Here is a 26,889-nt window from a genome sequence, read left to right on the forward strand (position 1 = left end):
AGAGAGAGTAGGCTGAGAAATAGTGTGGCGGCTGTGCAAAAGTTTGTAAGGTTTAGGGTTTTGGACCCTTTCCTTAAATAGAGAAAAAAAAGGGGTACTATTCTTTGAATATTCCCACAATATTCTGTATACACGTATGCATGTATATGTATGTAGTGGATTGGCTGATTTGCCAAACAAGAAAAATGTGTGTGAGTATTATCCTTTCTTTTTTTTTTTGTTTAGGAATAAAAAATGAGTGCCTTATTTCTTTTTATTTTTCTTGGAGTAAAAATATACATGTATATTTTCTCATTTTTTCTAAAATATCAGTGGCACCAAAAAAAAAAAAGAGTAAATTTTTTTTTTTTTTTTTTTTTTTTATGCTTGTCAATTTTATTGATAGATTACAGTGCGTCATCAACTTTATACATGGGCTCTGTCAAGGTGACATTTTTTTTTTTTTTGGGACGTGATGCGAAGCAGGGCTGAAGAAATGACAGTATGCATGTCCGAGGAATTTAAAATTTCTCATACACACAAGGGACAAATGTAAGAGGAGCTAAGTTTGAGCCCACTAAATTAATTAGGCCCAATAGTCCAAGATTGATGGGCCCGAATTTATCGCAAGTCCAAGACTAGTGGGCCCGGATTTATCGCCATCAAATGGGCCAAATCGCTCTAAGCCGCGAAAGGGTTCGGATTCACGAACTTAGAGACTTACTCGGGCTCGGACTCGAAAGGGTTTAGATCCACGAACCTAGAGATCCGAAGCAATTGGCTTCGAACGGATTCAAACGCAATTTAGAAGTCGCTCCATTAATGAGTCCCAAAACACTTGCGGGCTCAGAGCTTTCCGGGATCTACGCACCAGAACCATGGGCGTAATGGAGTTCGAACAAAGGACCCGATCCCGAGGACGGTGAGTGGAGATAAATTCACTCTTCGGTTAAACTAGCCTATACCCGGGTCGAGGTGGCACGACTCCGGGGGGTCCATGAGACTCGGCAATATTTAGCGGTGGGGGGGGGTCCTCTAGGACTACCTCGGCCTTTTGGGATGATTGGGGATCATTGGTTAGGTGTGGCTAGAAAAAATGTAGACAAAAACCCCAAAAAGAGAAAACTTGAAGTCATTTCCACAGGAAGTTTTAATTAATGCTCTCTATAGCAACATAAGTATATGGCAATCCAATTTGGCTCACTTTCTGTGCTACAACTAGCTAAAATGGCCCTACACATGCAATGTGTAATCAATACATCTCTTATCCATGGATTCATTTGTTGTAACATTCACCATTTTCTCAAGTTGAAATTTGAAAACACTCGCACGCACAAAATGCAGTAAAGATTCATATCAAATTAGAGAAGAGTTTTTCAGAAAAATGGAACCATTACATTAATATCCAATGTAAATTGCAGTATCATCAAGAAAAAAAGGGACAATTTTTTTAAGGCACCTGAAACTTGAGAAACCGAAAGCAGGGCAAGACAATGTAAAAACATTAGCATTGGCCAAGTTAAAAGAAGAAAAAAAAAGGCCTTTGTTTACCATCAGAGGGTTCATAAATGATAAATCATAGATATTGAATTAATGCACCATCTCACAATTATTAACAATTAACATCAGTCTTGATTGGTCAGGATCAAAACAATTGAACAAAATAAAGCTAACAGTAATAAGATCTTGCAAATTGCTTAACCAAAATAGACCACATAAATGTTGAATTAGTAAACATCAACTAAAAGATTCAAAATAAATACAAACCAACAAGTTGATAACTAAAAAATAATTAACCAGATAACATTTCTTTTTCCCATTTTTAATATTTTAAAACATCATCATGTGAAGATTTATTTTGTTGGTAACTAAGATGTATTCATAAGCCCAGAGTTTTCTAAATCAGTCAAAGTATGGAATGATAGTGTGGTGGCTCTATTCAGAAGATACCCCCAATCCAATATGACTTAAAAGTTAAAGGTCAAGCCTAGACCCAAACAAACCACTATATTCTTAAACCGCAGGAACTAACCAATTCATCTACTAATTTTCCAGATCATAAATATCCCATAACTTGGGACCTTTAAATAATCCTTATTAGAAAGTGAATGCCAACGACAACAGTTCACTAAGGTGAAGACCTAGTATGCCAATGTCCCAAGGTCCATACCAAAAATTCAAAACCAATTTACTAAACAATCAAGCAGATCACGGGATAATAAGCTTGCCATCCCTACTTTCAAACTCCCCTAGAGAACTACGAACTTCAAGATTGTTTACAAAACTATCGAAAAAAGGCTGACTCCATGTACACACAAAATACAATGCAAACAAAATTAAATTTCATACACAACACTTAAACCTACAAAGAAATGTACAAAGAAATCAAACTGTTAAAGCAAGCTTTACGCTCTCAGCAGCAAGTGGGGAAACACACCAAAAAAAAAAAAAACAAAAAAACAAAAAAACAACTACAACAACAAAATATAAGGTTTTTTCAGCTAATTGAAATAAAAGAAGTCTTCTACAAACCAAAAGTGTTTAACATACGTGATTTTTTAGTCATCAATCTCCATACTGGTATTTCTTTCAGTCATCTTTACATAGGTATGGAATTTATATACTTGATTTAGCATAACTGCTAATAGGACCATATATAAAGAACAACAAATGGTAATTCTCAGTCATATATTTTCAACAAAAGTTATACATCTTCTTTACAATCAATCGAAGCTACTGTACAATAAAATTGCAGTAGAAAAATCTAATTTCAAACACATAAAAAACAAATACAAAATGAAGAGGTATCTGGTAAGAGCTATGAGGCCAACAGAACCCTTGAAGATACTGACCTCATAAATAAAGTACAACTGATTGGAGAAGCGAAAAGTGACAATCAGCAGAGACACCAAGGTTGTGCATAGATCTTGGATTTGAGAAGCGAAAAGTGAATGAGATAAAAGCTATATTTTTTTTTCACAATCTGTTCCCTTTTATGACAAAATCCAAGATCCAAACACCACACAATTAAATAATACCAGATCGAATTCGATTGAGAGGATGATCTTAGCTATTTGATCAGCACATTATAAATTTGATTGTTGAAAAGGAGTTTGCTCTACTGGTTACAATATTTCAATTGCAGTGATCTTCTCCTCTGAACAGAACTGGACTTACAGACTTGTTATATAGAGAACCTGAAATGGATTTTGCTTTTTTGCATTACGCATACTCCGAATTGAGTGCTAAGGCCTCTTGGTAAATCATATCCTTTATCTGCTCTTCGCCCAAGGCTTGTTCAAAATCAAAGGAGAATGGCTCTAGGCAGACTAGTTCATCAGCTGCGTCATGTAACCTTGCAAGGTAAGGATGGGCTAATGCTTCCTCAACTGCAACCATAAAATGTTTTTTGCATTTAAAAATAAGCAAACTAAGGTTAAAATAAAAAATAAAGTCACAAATGTGATGTGTAAAACTTTTGACATGCAATTGAACATTTGAATCCACATGTAAAGTGTTATATAGACCTTATGACAGTGTTGTAATGAATTTCATACTGACTGTAACTAATTTAGTCAACACATATATAATGACAAAGTATATCTAAAAAAAATAGGGCTTCCTAAAAATTTTGAAAACCAATTATGTTGCCCTATGCGAACAAGTCCAAATTATTAATTTGCACAGTGCTTTTTGCATTTTCATATTATGACACCTGTAACTTCTCTGATTGAATAACTGAATCAGAGTTCACACTCTGATTGATAACTGCTGTGGAAGGTACCTTTTGTTTTGTTAATTTAAACATCAGTGACAAGTAGCTGATTGCAACTTGTGTATCAACCGCCAACTATAGGCTATGTTTCTGCACATTGAGTGAAGATTTCCACATACATATATAAGTTTTTAACTTGACCAAGAAAACTGTTCCTCATCTACTTCATTGAGTTGACATTGTCAAGGAGATCAACCACTTTCATATGGTTTATTTTCTTAACTAAAATGCTTTCTAGGGTGCTTTTTCACATTACAAGGTAGAATCATTTTGATATCATCATTTCAGAGTTCCTCCTAACTCATCCCTCCAACCAAAACTAATAAGTAATATTATTTTGTAAATCCACGAAAGAAGCACCAAGTCTTATTAACAAATGGTCAATAACAAACTATAAACGCTATTCTTACCAAATGATGTTCATAAATCAACAATTAGCCAAAGATATCCAGAGATGCATATGAACCCTATTCTTACCAAACGTTGTTCACAAATCAACATTTAGCTAAAGATATCCAGAGATGCAAAAGTAAGAAAACAGGATCATGTCCATTTTCATCAATTAGACATCAATCACCACATCTGCTCTTTGGTTTGGCTTGCTCCACCCTTAATTTTTCTGTCTTCTTTTTCTCATTAGTTGGTTATATATTATGTGCCATATTATTTTGTTTTTCTATTCTTTGCTAACCCAGCTTTGTTAGGATATGAGGAGGATGGGTTAATTTGATGGGCCTTTGGTTATGGTTAGTAGGGGAGGGGTCAGGAAGAGAGTGTCTGGTTTTGTTTTGCAGGGTCCTTCGTTCTTTACCTTTTTAGAGGAGAGAGTAGAAAACCAGAGTCTAGAGTTTCTTCAATAATTAATTACCCAATGGTCCTTTTTGAAGTGAGGCGAGTAGGACATTTTTGGTTCAGTAAGTTGAGATTATCTGTGGTTCCACTAACTGTGTAGTTGTTCCATTTTCCTGTTGGTTGCTGTCATTTTAGGAAATCAAACCATTTCATGCTTTCACAAAAGAAGAGAAAACAATTTCACTCCAAAAATAGAACACCATAGAGAGCACAATTGTTGATTGCACATCCACCATCACAATCAAAGCACATACCGATGTAAGAAATTCAAGGACGTGAGACTCGTTCATAGCATCTGTTGCACTTTTCGTCAAGGCCAGATCAAATAAAAAATATTTCGAAGCAACATATACATTAAATACAGTAAATAAACAGTTTTGATTCAACCAACCACTTTAATATTCCTTTTTTTTTTTTTTTTTTTTTTGAGTACTCTTTCCAAAAAACAAAAAAGAAACCAACTGCTTTAACATTGTCCAAGCTTTTTGTCACACCCCAAACCCGCCCCTAAAAGTTTCGGCATGACCTCGTTAGAGACGGACATGTAACCTGGTAATATAACATACGGGGCCTTATCGGAAGCACAAAAATAAATAGATAAATAATAATGAACAATTAAACTCCATTGAGCTACTCCTACATGCCAGGATCTCATTCATCACATGCATTATACTGGATAAATAAAGTTCCAAACTATATCCCAGAGTATGTACATACACATTTACAGTTCCAGCGCTAAAGTCGGGCGTATACAAAAACAAACATGAAAGGTATATACAACAACCTTAGATGGACACTCATAAGCAAACCAACATCTTGACAATTTAAGAAATTAAATGACTAAAACAGTGCTTGAACATATGAAGGTTGACAAAAGGAAGCGGCGTCTTGGCTAGGACTGACCGCCTGATTGGTGACCTACAGAAACAGACATAATAGAGGGTGAGCCGGGCTCAGTGAATAGTAATACATAAATAAACCAATGCTTAACTTGAAACATAATTCATATCAATGAATAAAAAGGTGCAGAGTTCACATAGTTAGTTTGAATCTGTGCAAAGTACATAACGGCCTTAGGTCCAATCCTGCAACATAAACATAATGGCTATAAAGCCTTTGAAACATGGTGGCACGAGGCCCTTGAAACGTGTGGCACGAGGCCCTTGTAACTTGTGGCACGAGGCCCTTGTAACTTGTGGCATAAAGCCCTTGTAACATATGGCACTAAGGCCCTTGAAAATGACATGAAGCCCTTGTAAACATATTGGCATTAAAGCCCTTGAAAATGGCATAAAGCCCTTGAAAGTGGCATAAAGCCCTTGAAAATGGCATGAAGCCCTTGTAAACATATTGGCATTAAAGCCCTTGAAACTGGCATGAAGCCCTTGTAAACATATTGGCATTAAAGCCCTTGTAACATATACTTGAAACATACCTGAAACACACTTGAACTTGTACATACGTAAACTTGTAACATAGCTTGTAACATACTTAAGCTTGTATCGTACTCAAACTTGTAACATACTTAATTTTATAACATACGTGAACTTGTAACATGCTTATACTTGTAATATACTTGAACTTGTAACGTACATACAATTGTAACTTAATTATTTAAACCACGGTATTATTACCCCCGGGTAAGGGCCATGTGCTAAGGATATCATGAATTCATTAACTCAAACGTAACATATCATAACTAGAGCATTTCTTGATTATTTAGACTTGTTGGCCTTTAGCTCTTACATATATTGGCTTTAAACTTGTTGGCATTTAGCCCAAACATTATCATAGCAAACTTATTTCAGAGTCTTACAGAATTCCAGAATCATAGGAGGGTTGTTTCATTCTTTCTCTTACTTATGTACTTTCCTTGAATCATTTACACAAACACATAACATTTATCTTCCTTGAATCATTTACATGCATATAACATTTATCTTCCTTGAATCATTTACATACATAAGTAACGGAATTAACAGAATACTAATGGCAAGCATTAGCGGTGGTAAAGCGTACTACTACTCACAGTGTTTAGATGCTAGGTCCGTCCCTGCAGATAACCCTACACAATTCAATTCAACAACATTTAACACAATTCGACATAATCGACATAACCCCACATAATTATCACTATCTAATATAATCCACACTATTTAACATTATTCACCTCAATACCACCAAATATAATTCCACATAATTCAAATTAAATTGCTAAGACTCAATTCAATATTCCGTAGCCAAGTTTACATCATCCACATCATCAACAAACCCTTCCCCCCAATCTCCTTTCTCATTAAGACATGATTCACAGTGCTCATAACCAAGTTCATTCGCAAATTCTAAACATAATTCCCAAGTATCACCAAATTCCAATTAAACTTGTATATACATAATTCAATACCTCAATTTCATTATTCTACTTTCAATTTGGGTTAAATCTTTGGTTATCATCTTTAATCAACCTAGGGTTTCAAGAAAATATGGAGATTTCAAGAAATAATCGAACTTATTAACCCAACACTTTTTATTCCAACTTTTCCATTGATTATACACCTAGGACTCATAATTCACCATTTTAACCCATTAATTAACTCCCAACATCTTCAAACCATAAAACCGCAAATCTCATACTATACACTACATGCTCTAAATATGGAAATTTTGTATTTAGATAATAAAATGTCACAAATCTATCTATGGATATAAGTATTGAAGAGTATTCAAACCCTTACCTCAATAATCAAGCAAAGAAGTGAGCTTGAGAAGAAGCCTTCACAAATCCAAGTTCTAATCGGGTAAAAACATCGATCCTCCCTTGTTCTCCATCCTTGTTGCCAAAAACCATGGTGGATCGTGAGCAAAGTAAAGGAATTCAAGGATTTGGGGCTAGGGTTTCGGACTTAGGCAAAGAGGAAGGAAGAGGGAAGAAGAAAAATATGAGAAATGATCCAAAATCCCGTTTTTAAAGCTGCTGTCCCGAAAAACCCGCTATTCCCGCTCGAGCGTCCCAATTCCCGCTCGAGCGGACCTGCTGCCAGCACAGATTTCAAAACTTCAAACTGGTATAACTCCCCCATCCGGACTCCTTTTTAAGTCGTTCTTGTGCCCAAATTGAAGCCCCGAAAATACGCTATCCAATGGTTCTAACCTCACATCCAAATTCCAAGTGTGGAACAGGAAAAGGGAAAAAGAGTGACAGTTGGTCGTAAACGAATTATTCAAATTAAAGTTTTTGATCCAATCTTACTTTACCATCATATTATCATCTCAATCAATACCCCAAAATAAGGTAAGAACATTCCAAACACACTTAGAAGAACATCAAAAATGAGTCCACGTGTCTCAGAATCAAACTTAACCAGGCGAGCGCCCACTTATACGCTCGAGGGGAAAATCACCTCTCCCAGAATTTCAGTCTGCCTGCAAAATTACTGGAAACCCCAAAAGGACGCTCGAGCGCCAACTACTCCGCTCGAGCGGAGGGAAAAAATTTCAGATTGTTTGGTAAAGGTCACCAATTCCAGTTTCAAAGACATAACCCAACGGATAGTTCTTCAATTCCAATAACAAGCACATTAACCCCTAATTAAATAAGGATAACTTTCTATATGCACTTTGGGGTCATTACACTTTTGGTGCCACTTTTGTTTGGTTCCAATAGCATAGACTGCTCCTTCAAATAACTTAGCTCATCCATTGTCAATGTTGGCCAAAGCCTGCCAAATAACATGAGGAAAAAAAAAAAAAAATGGGAAACAAACTATTAGAATGTTTACAACAAGAAAATAACATGTCAAATGGAAAACACAAATTGAGTAGAAAACAAAACAAATGCAAATTAAGCATCACGAGAAAATAATGTCAAAACATAACTTCAAGGGAGCATAATTTCCGATGGTCATTAGAACCACATCTCATGATCCAACTGGGGGTATTTTTGCAATCAGATTACTTTAATATATATTTTGAAGTAAGGGACAAAAATTGCAAATTTTCTATGTCTATTTTCATAAGCATATTAGCAAACATGTGGTGTGCATAATTTACACATACATTAGAGTAAAGAGAAACAAGAACATCGGAACCACATGGTAGCACATCTTGGAAGACAAACAAGCATGGAAGCAACTATCTACATCCCAAAGAGCATTAAAATACAAAGCTGAATGGAGTTCCAGTTCGCAAAAACGCCAATAGAAAATACAGAACATAGAGGAAACCAGAACGTAATAGGGAATTTCACACACCTGGTTGTCTGGTTGTGCACTTGTTGTTCTTGGTTTCAGCACTCCCGAAAGATGTAGAGTTTTGCCGCTTCGCCGCTACACCCTGTGAAGGCAATTCAGCATTTGCCCAACTCAACAGCAACTGATACACTGCCGTAGGATTGAGATGTAATAGGCGACAACAACAGTGGCAATTGCGCACTTCCACAAATTCAAGTTGGGGGCTTTTCCGTGGACCTGTGGGTCGGTGAAGGCTGCTCTTCAAAGGGGCAAAATTTGTTTTCTTCCCCATAGTCGATGTGGATGATATGAATCCACACCTTGTAGCCCAAGCCCAGCGTTATACCATGTTACACCACTCTTACGTTCTTTTCATATATGTTATAGATTTAAAAAATTTTAAAAAAAATAATAGCGAAAAAGATGAAGAATTGAGGGTACAGCTCAGTAATTGTGGTGCGCAGTGTACCATATACTCCACACCTCAAACAGTCATGCGGTTAACTGAAACCTGATCTCTCTGTTCTCTCTCTCTCTCTCTCTCTCTCTCTCTCTCTCTCTAACCTCAGTTCTTACTCAGCCTATATACTTTTGGTTTTACAAACCCCATTCAGAGCGAGCTACTTCAATATATATATATATCTCTCTGATCCAGAACCTGTTCATCTCCCATATTTTTTACTCTGTTTTGGTAAGTACCATTCAACCTCTCATTTTAGTCCAACCCCCATGCTCTGTTTCGTATTCATTCTCTTACAATTTAAACAGTTTAGTTTCTTCATAGTCCCAATAATGACTTTCTTGACTATGATTTACTTTCTCTGGCTGAAGAATTGGTGCTTTCGAAGCTGCTTTGAGGATGGATCCAGACCCAGATGTCCTAGATGCTCTGTTTCGTATTCATTCTCATAAAATTTTAATTGTTTAGTTCTTCATAGTCCAAATACTTAGTTTCTTGAATTTGATTTACTTGCTCTGGCTGAAGATTTGGTACTTTGGAAGCTGTTTTGAGGATGGATCCAGACCCAGATGACCCAGCTGCTCTGTTTCGTATTCATTCTTCTTACAAATTAAACTGTTTAGTTCTTCATATAGTCCTAATAATAATACCTTTCTTGAATTTGATTTACTTGCTCCTCTGGCTGAAGAGTTGGTGTTTTCAATACTGCTTTGTGGATGTATCAAGACCTAGATGACATTTTCTAACTCTGCCGCCAATGCAGAACCCACCTTGCATTGACCGAGGAGTTTGTTTCCAAGGTATGATCTCTCTCTCTCTCTCACTGGCCTTTGTTGTGCTTTGGTTTCTTTCAATTATGCATCAATTTCTGTACTTTCGTGTTAATAATAACAGAACCATCATAATTCCAATCTAAGCTTGCAAGATTTGCATGTGAAAATTATTCCGATTTTGAGGTTTTATTATTGGTTCTGATTTTTTTTGGAGGTTTTGGGTTCTTGATATTCTTGCATTGAAGAACAATCTGTGTGTGTGTGTGTGTGTGTGTGTTTGAACCAATATAATTTCTTGAAGTGCCCATCGTCATCTGATCATGTATTCATGTCATCTTTAAATGCAGTGAATCAGCTAATTCATGAAACTTTTGCTTTTAATCTGCTTTGCAGGACATAGTGATGGAGGTCGCCATGTTAGAAAATGTGTAAGATCTCATCTTTAATGCAATATTTTGAAACTTCGTATTAAAGATTAGTTATGAAATCTTATTAAATAATAGCGCTAGAGATAAATTCTGATCTCTGTTGTAATAATCAGCACAACCAAAAAAATGCAATTTGGACTAGTCTTGATCATTTTCTTGCTAATCTGCATTGAAATTGCTCTGGTGGCAACTTTAATCCTGTGGGGTTTGCAGTAAGAATGCGGATGTTGCTGGCCTATAACATTATCGAATGGAGCATGCTAACACGGTCGTTGATGTTAACTGTACCGGCTGCAGGAGTCTTTTGGGTTGGAAATTTGTAAGAATCACAGTGTCTACTTCTTTTGAGAGTTTCTATATATATCTATTCTTGCATTTGACTAAAATTTTTCTAACAAAATGGTTACTATATGGTTTAGGTTGAACTGCCAGAGGAAAACGATGTAGTTATGACGGGAAGATTCCTACTGTATTTGTAAGTTTTGAAACAAATAAATAAATACCACTATACTTCAACAGTTTTGCTACATGCACAGAAAAGTAGAGCCATGCACCAATTCTGTGCATTGTTATTATCATTATTATTATTATTATTATTTTGGTATTTCAATTTTGATTTTTTCTTATGGATTTGATTCAAAATCTGCAAGTAGGAACAAACTCCTGAAGTGGGATGGAAAGAACATACTATATGTAGATACACTGATGGCTACATTCGGTCAAACTCCGGACGTCCATTTCTACCTCTGCCGTCAATGTAGTACCCACCTTGTCTTGACCAAAAATTTTGTGCGTAACTTCGCAGTAAAATCTCTCTCTCTCTCTCTCACATGTGATTGTTGAGAATAACAGAACCATCACAATGTCATCTAATTCGCAAGATTTTCCATGTTGTTGTTGCTAAAGTTGTTCAAATCAATTCTTTTTATGATGTTATTCAAAAATGTTGTAGTGCAAGGCTTATTTGATTGTGGAATTATCAAAAGTTCTTGTTTGTTACTACTGCATTGAAGAACAATCGTACACCCATATACTGATTCTGAATTTTTTGGAGACCCCAAGATGGGTCTACGTGCATTTTGAGCCAATAATAAATAATTTGTTAACGATTTGTAGAGGAAAAAGAAAAGGGAAGTGATTTCCTTATGCAAATCCCTTCACAAATTCCAGATACAAACACAATCTAAAGCATCATAAAGACGGGTCAGTGTGTGAGTTTTGAACCAATAATATATCTAATCGGTACTCATATTAGCTTGAATTAGATTGCAAGAAAAATCTGTATATATCTGTGCATATAAACATATATATTGCTTTTAGCATATGGTGATTTCATATAAACATATTTACGTTTTTTGTTAAAAAAAATTTAAAAGCAGAAAGCAAGTCTATGTTCTAATTGTTGTTTCAATCTGCTTTCCAGGACGTAAATGATTGATGACGCCGGTATCTTTGCAAATGTGTAAGTTAATCATCATTAATACAATTCTATGAAACTTCTTTGGTGGGCAGAGATAGTTCTGAGTTCTGATTTGAGCTTAGCGATCACCACAACAAATGCAATTTGGACTTCCTATTACCAAGAATTTTAAATTCAACAATGACCGATTTCAGCGTCTTCTTGCTAATCTGCATTGCATTTTCTTTGGTGTTTTGCAGAGTCAATGTAGATGTTGCTGGCGAAGCACATTATCGAATGAAGTGTGCTAACACAGTTGCTGATATTCACTGTAATGGTTGCAGGGAGCTTTTGGGTTGGAAATTTGCAAGAATCACAAAAGTTCATCAATTCTCACTCTAATTCGATGAATAGTTTATCACGTCTAATAATTAGGCTGAATATGAAGCCTTGATCATAGGTCTAGAATTGGCTATAGAACTCAAAAATTACTAGCTTGCAAGTATTTGGGGATTCACAACTAGTCATTAAGCAAATTAAAAAGGAGTATAGGTGTGCTAACAAAGCCCTAGAAGAATATATGGCTGAGGTCAAGTGGCTGATAAGCTTTTTCAGCCATATAAGTTTTCAGCACATGTTCCGGATTGAAAATAAGCAGGACAACTAAATGGCCCAAGCAGCTTCAGGAGTGTGAATTCCAAAGGAAAGCCAAGAAAGAATAATCAGGGTTCAAAGGAGAAGTTTCTCCAGATTAAGGGATCGACAGAAAAATTTCTTGTCAATAATGCATGTAGAAGTGGTAGAGGAGGATTGGAGATACCCTTTGATCAAATATTTGAGGAAACCTGGAGAAAAGGTTGGCAGGCAAGTTAAGGATCAAGCCTTGAATTATGTCATCATGGGGAATGATTTGTTTAGAAGGGCCCATGATGGCATGATATTAATATGCATAGGCCAGGATGAGCAAATGAAGGTAATGACTGAAGTGCATGAGGGTATATGTAATGCTCATCAAGTTAGAGAGAAGATGAGATGGATGGCCAGTAGATATGGTTATTTCTAGTCGACAGTAAGAAAAGACTGCATAGCTTATTCCAAGGGATGTCAAGCATGCTAGAAGCACGACAGTCTGCAGAGAGTGCCAGCAGTTGTATTGCATTCTATAGTAAAACCTTGGCCTTTCAGAGGATGGGCAATGGACCTGATTTGGCAAAATTTCCCCCATTCCTCAAAGTAGCATTCTTACATTTTAGTGGTTACAGATTACTTCACCAAATGGGTAGAAGTAGTGTCGCTAAGAATGGTGACCCAAAGCCATGTGATTGATTTTGTGAAAAAGTACATAATACATAGGTTTGGTTTACCTCAGTCGATCATAGTGGATCAAGCCGCCATGTTTAATGGGGATGAAATCAAGGAGTTTGCCAAAGAATATGGCATTCAAATCCTCAAGTCATCACCTTATTTTGCTCAAGCCAATGGGCACGCTGAGTCCACCAACAAAATGATAAAAAATACGTTGGAAATGATGGTAAAAGAGAGCCCTAGAGATTGGCATAGTTTGTTATCTAATGTATTATGAGCTTATAGGAACTCCAAGAAAAATAGTATTAGGACTACCCCTTATGAATTGGTATATGGCCATGATGCAGTATTGCCCTTAGAAGTAACAGTCCTGTCCAGTAGAGTGACCTTGTACTATGACATCCCTGTCAATGAGTATGCTGAGGCCATGATGATGGAGGTGCAAGATTTGGAAGAAAGAAGAGTTATGGCCTACAACCATCTTTTGGCTCAAAAAAGGAATGTTGAAAGAACTTATAATAAAAGAGTGAAGACTAAAGTATTTTCAGAAAGGAAATTTAGTATGGAAAATCATACTGCCCTTGGGAAGCAAAGATCCAAATTTGGGAAAGTGGTCTCCAAATTGGGAAGGGTTATTCAAGATTTACAAGGTTCTCAAGGGAGGAGCTTATCATCTTGCATCTATAGAGGGAGTCCCATACAGAAGAGTTATAAATGGAAAGTATTTAAAGAAACATTATCCAACCATGTGGGCAAGCATCAAGCATGGGTAAAATAAAATAAAAAAAATGATTTCATTAATAATATTCAAGTGGGGTCCATGTACATTTCACTGTCTAGTCCAAAAAAAAAAAAAAAGGGTCTTAGTTCCCCTTTAGAGTAGTTACAAAACTGGCCCAGGAAGACAAAATGGCTCTCCTTTTTTCCTTAACCTGGAACAGATTCCCTTGAGGGCAGCTGGTCCATCTTGAGCCAGGAGCTGGTTCATCTGTTAATTGATATGGCTTTGTTCACCCCCATCAAAGTAGCTTGTTGAACCTCAGTTACGGCCAATTTTTCCTGGAGCTATTGAATTTGAGCTAGAATAGCAGTCTTCCTCTCATAGATGGATTCACTAGCCCTGGAAATGGCTTGGATTCTGGCAGGAGCACTGGCTAGAGTGTAGAAGACTTGCCTCACAGAGGCCATCCTAACATTGGCAGCCTTAGTCTTAGCTTCAAACTATACCATGGAGGAAATGTGTGAAGGAAGCTAGCCCATAAAGTCTTGAAAGATGTAGAATTGATCAAGATCTAAGAGCCTTTCTGCTAAAAGCACAAAGCTTTGAAATTCACTAAGAAGTTCTTCAGCCCTGGTGAGGGCAAGATCTTCAAAGGAGAGGCTTAGTAAAAGAAATAACTGGTCAACTTCTTGTTGTTCACAGGAGAAGAGTTTCTTAAACCTTTCCTCATAAGTAGTACTAGAAATTAACAGCTGAAAGGCACTGGCTTGCTGAAGTAGGTCAAGAGTTGGGGCCATGGGAGACGTGCTAGCCTACATATATATATATATATATAACAAGGGGTTTGAACATTTAAGGTGAAAGAAAAATCAAAAAAAAGAGAAGAATAGTGATGCCTCCATAGGAGGAGAAGGCAAGACTCGAAGATGGGTAGCCTGGGGAGTATGAACCTCCACTTTAGGGGTGAGGGCTACTGTAGACGTCCCCGAACGCCTCGAGAGGATGAATCCCGTTCCGTTCATATTGGGCTCACTACAGTTTAGGACTCTCAAATTGTCACGGTTCTTAATCTGAACCAAAGAGTCCAAATCCGGCAAATCGTTTTAAGAAACAGATTTTTGAAAAGAAGTGCCAAACATGGACTGCTTTGCTAGATACAAAGTCGCCACCTAAATGTTTTATTTTGGAAAATTTAGGAAACCCTGACTCGGTGCCAAAGGCCACGTGTCCGTCATCACCAAAGTTGCCTCGGCTCGGGAACTTGGGTACGATTGGGGAAGGTCAGCTATGAGCACCCCCTCTCGCCTGATCAAATATCGGCCTCTACTAACCGTGATATCTAATTTTGAAAACGTTATGTGTTCTTATTCCGGTTTAGTTAGCTAGAATTACTATGTGATGCGCACAGCAAAACAAGTATAGACTAGATCGCCTAATTTGGAACAAAGCATCGCATATCTGTTTGTTTGGAAAATGTTTTGAAATTTGCTACTCGCGACTAGGCTAAAACACGGATTTCAACGAGTTGTTCCAACTCAAACAATCCAACCTTCACCCACAGGCATTCAAGCAGTTTATATCACATAAGCATCTAGCCACATGGTAAGCATGCTGTCATGTTGACATTCACACTCATGCGAGATGCTAAAGCATAAAAATACTTACAATGTACTCCGAGCCAAGGCAAGAACATGTTAGCAATCAATGCATGATCCAAGTCCATGTTAAGTGGCTAATGCAACGCATACAGAATGCAATCTAGAATAGGCTCGGCTAATCTAAGGATGACATGTGAGAATGCACAGATAGCATGTATTCAAATTAGATTTGAAATACTTTATGCAGTAACCATGATGCGCCGAGCCTGGTGCATGCAAGACTAATGAATGATGCATGCATGCATAGCATAAGGTATGCTAAAGTAAACATGTCCTAATACTAACCATCAAACGCAGGTAAGTAAAAGGGAGAAAGAAGTGGGGGTTGGAAGACATGCACACACGCACCCACACTTATTACAACTTTGCCCTCGTTCGGAGGGACCGAAAGAATAATACAAATTAATTAACCTACAAGCTAGTTAAATATTACAGACCAATTAATTAATTAACAAATTAATTAATCTAATAAAACAGTAAATAGCCTCGAGAAGAGGGCGCAATGCAATGCGCGCTCGGCTCCGCTCGGAAAGCCACTGCCATGCACAAGTTGCCTCTGCTTTGACTGTTATCCTTCTCTGAAGACTGCACAAATCTCAGGGTTGCTTCCCTGAATGCTGTGGAACACCACCGGCTGAGGGAATTGGTCACCGGCCATGGAGAATGGTCATCGACCATTTGTTGGGCTCTCGGCCATCCATATTTGGTCGGTCGGCAGTATAGATGGCCGGCCGGCCAAAGCTTCCTGCAGAATCTGTTTTTGACAGCAGCAGAGGACAAAACATAGCATGGCAATGCATTTCAAGCAATGTATGCACCAACCACATCCCTTATCATGTTTATGACTCAAATGGGCATGGCCCTCGATTTTTGGACCACCAATCGCGCATTTCAATGCGTGATGGCCCAAGAAACCAAGTACGCATTTTGATATGGGATGCAATGCACATAATCAAACAAAGGGGCTCCACCTCTATCATACTCAACTCAAGAGGTGAAACATGCATGCCAATGCAATGCATCCTAGGTATGGAGGCTAAGTATGCAAAAGGAGCATGCAAGGCATGTGACAACTACGCTAGTGGCAAACATGCAACAACATGTAAGGTGAACTAAGCATAGGAACAATGCAAAGCAACTTAACCAATGAAATACATGCCAAATGCATCATGATTTCAAGCAAGCAATAACATATAATAGGCCGAGTATGCAACAATGCACAAGGCAAGCATGTTATAACACATGAAGGATGGACTTAAACTAATTTAGGCAGCCCTCAAACAAGCCTAAAACAGTGGCCATAAACTATGGAAATGGGGCCGAATGCACATACAAGCATGTATGCATTCATGATCCAATTCCTAAGCATCAAAAGGCAACTTTTAAGCACACTTAAAAGAGATGATCATGGGCATATGGAAAGCATACCAAACTCTGAAATTGTATAAAATAGAGGTGCCAAACCAACTAATTAAAGCAAGTAAAGCATGCTCATGACATCATACATTCAAGGCCTACAAGCTAGAATGCAAAGAGACTATACAAAATATGTTAAGCATGACCAAAGCAACTGAAAACAGAGCTAAAGCACACTAAAACATACACAAAAGCTTCACAAAGCTTGGCCAAAATCATGCTAAAACAAGGGTCAACACTTAAAGCATGTTTAGGCCAAAACATGGCATTACAAGACAAGTATGCTAAGCATGCATGGTGTGTCTAAACCAACTAAAAACAGAGGTAATTCATGGAAAAATACTACCAAATAGCACTTAAGATATGGCCAACATGCACTTAAATTAGATGCTCACACATGAGACAAAAATGGCCCTTTTCAAGGACAACAAGGAGAGGGGGTGGACCTCTCCTTCTTAGGACCTCAAGGCACCATCCTCACCACTGAAATCCCTCAAGATTTCAGTGGTGAGGAGGCCCAAACACAATGGTCCCGGAGCTCACCAAAATGGCACAAAAATAGAGCCTAACAAGGCTTAAGAGGGGTCAAACAGCCTCAAAGCTCAAAGTACTCTTAAACAACTATTTAGAGTAGGTAAAAATGAGACTTTTATATGTTATATACCAAGTCTAAAAATAGTTGCAAGGCAGTCAAAAAATCTATGCAAAAATGGGGTAAAAAGAGCAAGAATGTTACCCTTGAAGACCCTCTTCACAAATGGTGGACCAGCAGCTTCCTTGAGCTCAAAACCACTCAAGAACACCAAGAACAGCCCTCGTGTGCCTCAGTTCCAAGAGAAGGTGTGATGGTGGGTGTTTGTGCACAAAAGTAAGACAAAACACACACAAAAACACAAAAAAGAGAGAGATATAGAGATAGGATATATGCAAACCCTAACCCTAGAACTCAAAGCTCTGAAAAAAAGTTGTCTAACCTAAAAGAGGGAGAAGAGGCCTCCTCTTATAGAGGATTCAATCTTGTAAATCTTCCAAGGCAAGCTAACAAGACGGAGATCCCTCCATACATGTGTATGGAGGGGAGCAAAGTGTATGCCAGCTATCACAGCTGGCATGAAAATATCTACAAAAGTAGATAAATAGTGGTCGGCCAGCCAAAAATGCAATTTGGCCAAAAAAGATGGCCGGTCGACCATCTATAGTGCCGGCCGGCCAAACATTTGGCCAGTGGCAACAAAACACAGCTGGTGGCCTCAAGCCATGGCCGGTGATGTGTAGGGATGGCCAATAAGCCATTCCCTGCCCTCCATAGCAAAAACACAAGTGTTTGGTGCAAAACCAAACACAAAACAGTCGAGTCGAGAGGTCCTGAGGCAAGGCGCGTAGCCGAGACCTCCGGGAACTCAAGACAAACACAAACAAGGATGATCACCGGGTGTTCAAGCGGCGACGTCCAAGTCTTGAGGTTGGTCAAAAATGGGGTGTCTACAGTTGCCCCTCTTTGACAGAACTCAAAAGTCATAACAATGACGGGAGTGACTGTCAAAGCCCAGAGACGACCCATTTTTGACAAGGCCGAAGACTTAGACAGACATGCAAGACAGACAAGATACGCGCCCGAAGGCAGGGGCAAAATGCAACCAACAATGCACGAAGCTGAGCATAACTTATGATCATGCAAAGAAAGCTGTAACGAAGCATAACATGCAACAATTTTAAGCAATCAAACGCAAATCCAACTACACTATAATGCAGAAAGGATGTAAGAGAATTATGCAATTCTCGATACGTCTCACACAGAGAGTACAATACCTATCCGGCTCGTCTGGTTGCACCAGCCTCAAATGAACCGTACATACAATATCGTGCTTGAAAGAGAAAGAAAACTTAACAGGTATGATATCGTTAGCAACATGCATAACATGCAAAATGAATGCAAAATAATATGCAATATATACAAAACTATGTACAATAATGCAAAAGAAAATGTAATGCAATTGAATCATGATCCAATCATGAGCGGTTCAAAACCACACAAATGTCAAATAGATTGATGGAGGTAACAAGTCCGTCTACCATAGAAAAGGTGCCGCAACCCTCAAAGCGCGTACACATGCAGAACTATGAGTGATGTAGACGGACGCAATAACAAGTAATTGGGTGGAATGACATAAGTGGGGAATGATCTGCTAATGAAAGGACATGATCCTAATGCAGGATGCAAAAATTACACTACAATGTAATATGTACAATGGGTATGGCACGCGGGCCAAACCAAATCTTGCCTAGGAAAGGCATGGACACAAACAAACCACGTCTAACATAGAACGGTCATACAAAACTATGGGTGTATAGACGTGAAAAGTATGGGCACATACCAGACCAAGCTCAACAAGGAAAGGCGCAAACCCTAGATGGAAGTGATGCAATGGATGCATGCAGGCTATAATGCAACATGCACTGGAATGGAATATATACAATGGATAAGGCACGCGGGTCAAACCAAATCTTGCCTAGGAAAGGCATGTATACAAACAAACCACGTCTAACATAGAACGGTCATATAGAACTATGAGTGTATAGACGTGAAAACTATGGGCACATACCAGACCAAGCTCAACAAGGAAAGGCGCAAACCCTAGATGGAGATGATACAATGAATGCATGCAAGCTACAATGCAATATCTACAATATGCAATGGAATGGATATAGTGGAATGCATGACATATACAATATATTACAATGAAATGCATGACATGTGCATGTTGTTTTTTTGTTTTTGTTTTGTTTGAAATGCAAATGATGCATGTTGATGCATGCTGATGTAAACGCGTGACAATGCACGTCTTGTGATATGCACGACAATGCAAATGATCTTGAATGAGCGACCATGCGTGTCGCTCGAAATGCTTATGAACTCGAATGCGCGACGACGCGCATCGCTTGAAATGCATGATAATGCATGTGAACTTGAATATGCAACGATGCGAGTCACTTGAAATACATGTACAATGCAACTTACCAAAAGTCGTTCGGGCACGACAAACATCGAAGGACTTGCACCTTTAGAGGATTTAAGGTCTCCTAGACCGAGCGTATTTAAGGTCTCCTAGACCGAGCGTATTTAAGGTCTCGCCATACCGTAGAAAATGCATAACAATGCAAGCATAATGACGTATAACTCAACACGTGTTCGCAAAACAACGCGTGTGGGGCAACCTTCGAATCTTAAAAGAGACAAAAGGATACAAAAAGGATACACCTTGCATATATTCGAGTGTCACATACAGAAGACACGGTCCGAGGTCAAAACGGAGGCCGGTTGAACTTGGGAAATGCCATTTCTTGCACTATCTTGAGCAATAAATGCCCCCAAACTATGCATCTGACCCAAAAAAGGTTGTTGGGGGATCACCGGCCATCAGGGGAGGTCACTGGCCATCCACCGGCCATCAAGACATCTCACCGGCCAAATATTTGGCCGACCGGCCAAAGATGTAGCCGACCGGACGAATGTTGCTGAATCGGGGCAGTTTTGTCCTTTCGCCTTGGGTCTTTTAAAATAGGGTTTCAAACCCTATTCTTTTCATTCTCCTTGGCCGAAATTCCTTCCCCCTCTCTCTAGAGTATTTTCTCCCCCTCGATCCTCCATTTTCTTGCGTTTTGCGCCCATTTAATCGTTCGATTCGCAAAGTTCTTCGCGTTTCGAACATTTTGAACCGAACATTTCTTCGTTTTGGTGTTTCTTTTGCTATTTCCACCTTTTAGGGTTTGTTCCCCTCGAGTTTCTCTTGATTTCCTTGCCTCTTTCATTTCCCGCCTTTTCCGGTCATTTTCCGCCCTCTCGGGGTTGACTTTTTTAGTTGACCTTTCGCATTCTCATCCGGTTTCCACTTTCCCGGTCATTTTCACACCACCTTTGACATGGCGGATGATATTCCACGAGGCAGGACTCCCCCGGATCACGAGGTGGACCCAGAGGCTGAGCTCCTCCCCTTGAGCGTCCACCCGTTCGACCCGGCGACCTATAGGCCGGCGGTTCACGTGCTTCCTCTTGACGGACTTCGTTAGTTCCGGAGTTTTGCGAGAGGTGTGCCATCAGAGCTCCTTCTGCACGAGCCGGAGTCACACCTATCATACGGCGCTTCCGAGTTATATTCTTCCCCGTTTCATTTTCCGCAATGTAGAACACTTAACTGCCATAGTTGATTTTGTTCTTTAACTACTTAACCTGGATACATCGATACACTGTATGTTGTAGTTGACTGTGAACACACTTGCACTTGATGTCTGTTTGAATCTGAACACGTGCACACACGTTGCATTGTCACTGAACCACCCAAACACACTAGCACATCGCATGTTGTAGTTCACTATAAGCACACCGGCACCCGATGTTTGCTTGAACCTGAAAACGCGTACTCACGCTGTATCTGTACTGGACCACTTGGAAACACTGACACGTCATGTGCCGTAATTCACTTCGAGTACACCGACACCCGATATCTGTTTGAATCTGAAAACGTGCACACACGCTATATTTGCATCAATTTTTGAATGTTCTTCAAAACTGTACATTAAATATTGCTTCGCAACTATTTACTTTTGAACAGGGAGATTCCCATACTATCTGCGAGTATGGGAATGTTGCCGCCAGGGGTTGGTACATGGAGCTACCTGACGCAGTTCGCCACGTCATGGATTAGGCCGGCTTCGGCGCATTCTGCAGGGGACTCTCCCGGCTTACTGCGAGCAGGCCTCTCCTCGCCGCTCTGGTGGAGAGGTGGTGGGACACCACCGACTCATTCCATTTCTCTGCCACGGGAGACATGACGATGACTCCCTATGATTTCTTGATGCTCACCGGCATCGGGGTAGGGGGTGATCTGATCCCCTTTGACACCGGCATGGACAAGTTGGAGGCCGCTCAGATCTACTTGCTTGGCGAGGTGCCGCCTCTCGCGCGTTCTGGCTTCGTCAGGTATTCATGGTTCGAGGTCCAGTTTAGAGTTCAGCCAGCCTTAGTTGAGGAGGCTCCGATGACTCAGGAGGCGGTGGAGCGATATGCACGCGGCTTCCTCATGTTTCTACTGGGGACGACTATTTTCGCTGATCGGGCGAACATCGTGCCCCTCTGTTTGTTGAGCGCACTGGTGGATGTCACACGGATTCTGCGCTTCGACTGGGGTGGCGCTGCTCTAGCCACTCTATATGGATACATGAGCTCAGCCTCCCGTTGCAGCGGGCAGTTACTCGGGGGTTACTGGCGAGCTTGGGAGGTACACCTCTTTCTCTGCTTTACATTTCTGCCTTTTATTTTCTGTACTCTGTACACTACACACACTGCGGTCTGCTTCACACTGAATGTACATTGCACACGATGTACACTCTACACAATACACTGCACAATACACGGTTCTGCAATTTCTACTTTATTCTATATTCTGCTTTATCTGATAATCCTACTGGTATTTGCTCTGCAGTTGTGGGTCTACGCCTACTTTTTGAGATTCGCCCCAGTGCCAGACGTGGAGACCCCTCTCCTCATTCCGTTCTCGCGCCGCTTTGACGTGAGGTGCGTGCGGAGGCCCTGGGAGACGTTCATCTTTTTCCGCCGCTACTTCGACACCATCACCCCTGCAGAGGTACGTTTAGAACTTGTAGTCCATTTAAGCTTCGCTTTGCACCGTATTTTCCGTATCAGTAGATAACAAACTGCATGTCATTTACAGATCACTCGGTAGCCTTGGGCTCCATTGCCTGCGATGATTCGAGATCGATTTACTGGTGCAGAGGAGACTGCACATTTCAGGATTTTGCTGGAGGGCCCGATCTGTCGGGCTTGGTACCTGGGTGAGCGTTTCCTACTCCAGACCTTGGGTTTGCTAGAGCATATAGTTCTGGGTCCGCCTCCTACCCACATGAGGGACACCGAGAGGTGCACTGCCGAGGAGATGGCCGATTACACAATCGGCTGGGACGCGGAGGGCTTTAGAGGCGAGGGAGACTATGCAGAGTACGTTCGGACGTACATTATGCGGCCTCTGAGCGGTGGCCGTCGAGCTGAGAGAGAGGGACCTACAGCGCCGGTTGTTGGTGCGGGAGCAAGGGCAGGGACGTCGAGGACAGCTCGAGTCTGTGGCAGGAGCGGAGCTCGGAGGGGTCGGGGGGTTAGCTGGCCAGCACTACCCACGATGATGACATGCAGAGGACGGGGTGGGGCGACTTGCTAGATTCCCATTGCTCTCCCTCTGGCTGATCATGAGTTAGTCGGGTTCTACGATTTACCTTCGGTATGTACTACTGCGTTTTGCATTATGCACAGTTAGTTCATTTTATTTGATATTCCACAGAATACTGATGCTTCTAACGCTTTTGCAGGCCTCTTCTGAGTACACTCGCTAGTCTCTAGAGCTGACTGCCTCCGTGATGGGGATGTTCCAGCAGAGCCTCGACCTTCTGGCGATTTACAGCATTCTGGTATGTTTCTCTGACTGCGGTCTCAAATCATACATAAACTGTTTCACATATCTGATGCACAACACAACACTTGATACACAGCCCTCACGGCATCTGACATACCGTAGCCCACAGACTATTCACAGAACTATCTACGGCATTTATACACTGTACTCGTACACTGCATCCTGCATTGATACACTGCTCACAGTATTCACACACTGTATTCATACACTGTATTCTGCACTGATACACTGCTCACAGTATACTGACTCTGTATTTGGACACTGCATTCTGCACTGATACACTGCTCACAGTATACTGATGCGTTTGCCTTTTGTGTTTTCAGCCTCCCCTCCAGATCCCTACTGTGGGAGGTACTCTAGCTGGACCTTCTGTTCTTGCCGGAGGAGATGGCAGAGTATACCCCCGCACCAAGGCGGGGCGCACCCATGTTGGGAGTAGCTCACGGGCACCCGTCCCTGATGATGATGATGAGTCCGAGGCTGAGGCAGAGTCGTCCGAGGAGGAGACCGGAGATGGCACAGACTCAGACTCAGATGACGATGCTAATGACGACGTTCCTGGACCTTCGTCCAGGAAGAGGACGAGGACAGATCCATAGGCCTGAGACCACTTGATCCAGATTTTGCTGCTTTTCTTCTTTTTCTTTTTCTTTTGTACTTTTGCTGGTAGCTTGAGTACCATGTACTGCCGCAGGCAGGTTTTTGTTTTTCTCCAAAATTTTGTACTTGAAAAAATGATGAAATGAAACAAAACTTTTTATTTGAAAAAGTGTTATATCTGTACATTTCATACTCTGCATCGCATTGCATCATATTACACCTCAATGTAAATGAGATTGATCCTTTGTCTAAAAAAAATTGAACACTCATATTTTAATAATCAGATAACGAACCAGCCAACAGCGAAATAACCCATACAAACCACTACTCAGTCCGAACACTCGGCCCATACTCTGCTGGGGATTAATTTGCATGCAGCCCATAACACAGAGCTTGGTTCATTTTGCACACAGCGGATCCTGAACAAACAGCCCAAATCTGACAAGACGGACCATGAAGGTTGAACCTGTTGAAGTTGAAGCACACTCAGATGCGATCCGAAACTCAAAAGCTTCAGAGAGGCCCAGGTTTTTTCTGTTCACACTTATCGGGGGTGGACCTTGCAGTTATATGAAAGAACCAAATCATGTTTTCGCATAAATGTGGAGAACGGCACAGCATTCTGAGCACAAAACGATTCATTTTTGAAATTTGAAGAATGTTTATTTTTTAAAACCGGGGTAGTGAGCCAACAACTGGACATAGCGAGAACGACTCAACAGTGGAAACAAAAAAAAAAAAAAAAAGAAGGTAAACAAACTAAACACAACGTGACACACTCGGAAAAGACTCAAAACAAAGGTTGAGGTAAACAGAACAAAAGACCCGACATACTGTAGACGTCCCCCGAACGCCCCGGGAGGATGAATCCCGTTCTGTTCGTATTGGGTTCACTACAGTTCGGACTCTCGAATTGTCACGGTTCTTAATCTGAACCAAAGAGTCCAAATCCGGCAAATCGTTTTGAGAAAAACAGATTTTTAAAAAAGAAGGGCCAAACATGGACTGCTTTGCCAGATACAGAGTCGCCACCTAAATATTTTATTTTGGAAAATTTAGGAAACCCTAACTCGGTGCCAAAGGCCACGTGTCCGTCATCACCAGAGTTGCCTCGGCTCGGGAACTTGGGTACGATTGGGGAAGGTCAGCTATGAGCACCCCTTCTCGCCCGATCAAAGATCGGCCTCTACTAACCGTGATATCTTGTTTTGAAAGCATTATGTGTTCCTATTCCGGTTATTAGCCTAGAATTACTATGTTATGCGCACAGCAAACAAGTATAGACCAAATTGCCTAAATTGGAACAAAACATTGCATATCCGTTTATTTGAAAAATAGTTTGAAATTTGCTACTCACAAATAGGATAAAGCACGGATTTGAACGAGTTGTTCCATCTCAAACAATCCAACCTTCACCCACAGACATTCAAACAGTTATATCACATAAGCAAGTAGCCTCATGGTAATTATGCGGTCATGTTAACATTCACACTCATGCGAGATGCTAAAGCATAAATGCTCAGCTAGTACTTGGTGCCAAAACAATGAACCAGTTAGTAATCATATGCATGATCCTACCTCATGTAAAGATGGCTAATGCAACACATACAAGATGCAACTACAATTGGCTCGGCTATTCTAAGATGGCATGTGATGATGCTACAGCTAATATGTATTCAACTTTGGGATTGAAATACAAATGCAGTTAGTATGATGCGCCGAGCCCGGTGCATGTAAGACAAATGTATGGATGCATGCATGCTATCATACTGTATGCTAATTGAAACATGCCCTCGACTAACCATGGAAAGCTAGTAAATAAACGGGAAGAAAGACTCGGGGTTGGGAGACATACACACACTCACGCACACTTATTACACAATTGCCCTCACTCGGAGGGTCTGAATAAATATTACAGTCCAAATAAATAATACTAAATTAATTATTACAGAATTTCTAATTAATCAATAAATTAAATGCAGAAAGAAGGTGGCCACAGCCCCGCCTCGGGATGCGTAAATGATGCGTGCCTGACTCGTCTCACCCGGAAACTCGCTGCCACAGCACTGTTGCCTCAGTTTACACTGCCCTGCTCTTTTGAAGACTGTGAAAGTCTTCACACACACATGTACATGTTGATGGGCCAACACTTAAGCATCAAACAAGCAATCTTTAAGCACACTTAAGGGAGCCTAAACATGGACAATCAGCATGCAATGTAAACTCTGGAAATCATGTTAATAATGGTGTCAAACCAATTTAAACAAGACAAACATGGCATGCAATTGGTCCAAGTATTTGAGGCAATTTAAGGAGACTTAAACCATGGCTAAGTCAACCTAGCCTCTCAAGGCCAAGAGGACTTAAAACAGGTTCAAGGCAGACTTAGACAATGCTAAGGGAACACCTAGATGGCATCTAAGTGGCTTAAACATGCAAGCATACAAAGGAGCACATTCATGGAGCATGAGGCAACAACCTTTTAAAGCAACAAAGGATTATCAAATGCAAGTATGCAAGCATGTTATAAGGACTGAAATAACATGGTAAGTGGTTCCAAACCATTGAAATAGTGCAAGTAATGCATGCTACACACTCACACACCTAAGGCTAACAAGCCAAAATGCAAGGTGGCTATACTAAGCATGCTATGGTCGACCAAAACAACCAAGAACAGAACTTAAGCATGCTAAAACAAACACAAAAGCTTCACAAAGCTTAGCCAAAATCATGCTAGAACAAGGATCAAAACCTAAAGCATGTTAAGGCGAAAACATGGCATTACAAGACATATAGGCAAAGCATGCAAGGT

This window comes from Camellia sinensis, chromosome 8 (genome assembly GCF_055761805.1).
Source record: "Camellia sinensis isolate YWXY chromosome 8, ASM5576180v1, whole genome shotgun sequence".
Lineage (NCBI taxonomy): Eukaryota > Viridiplantae > Streptophyta > Magnoliopsida > Ericales > Theaceae > Camellia > Camellia sinensis.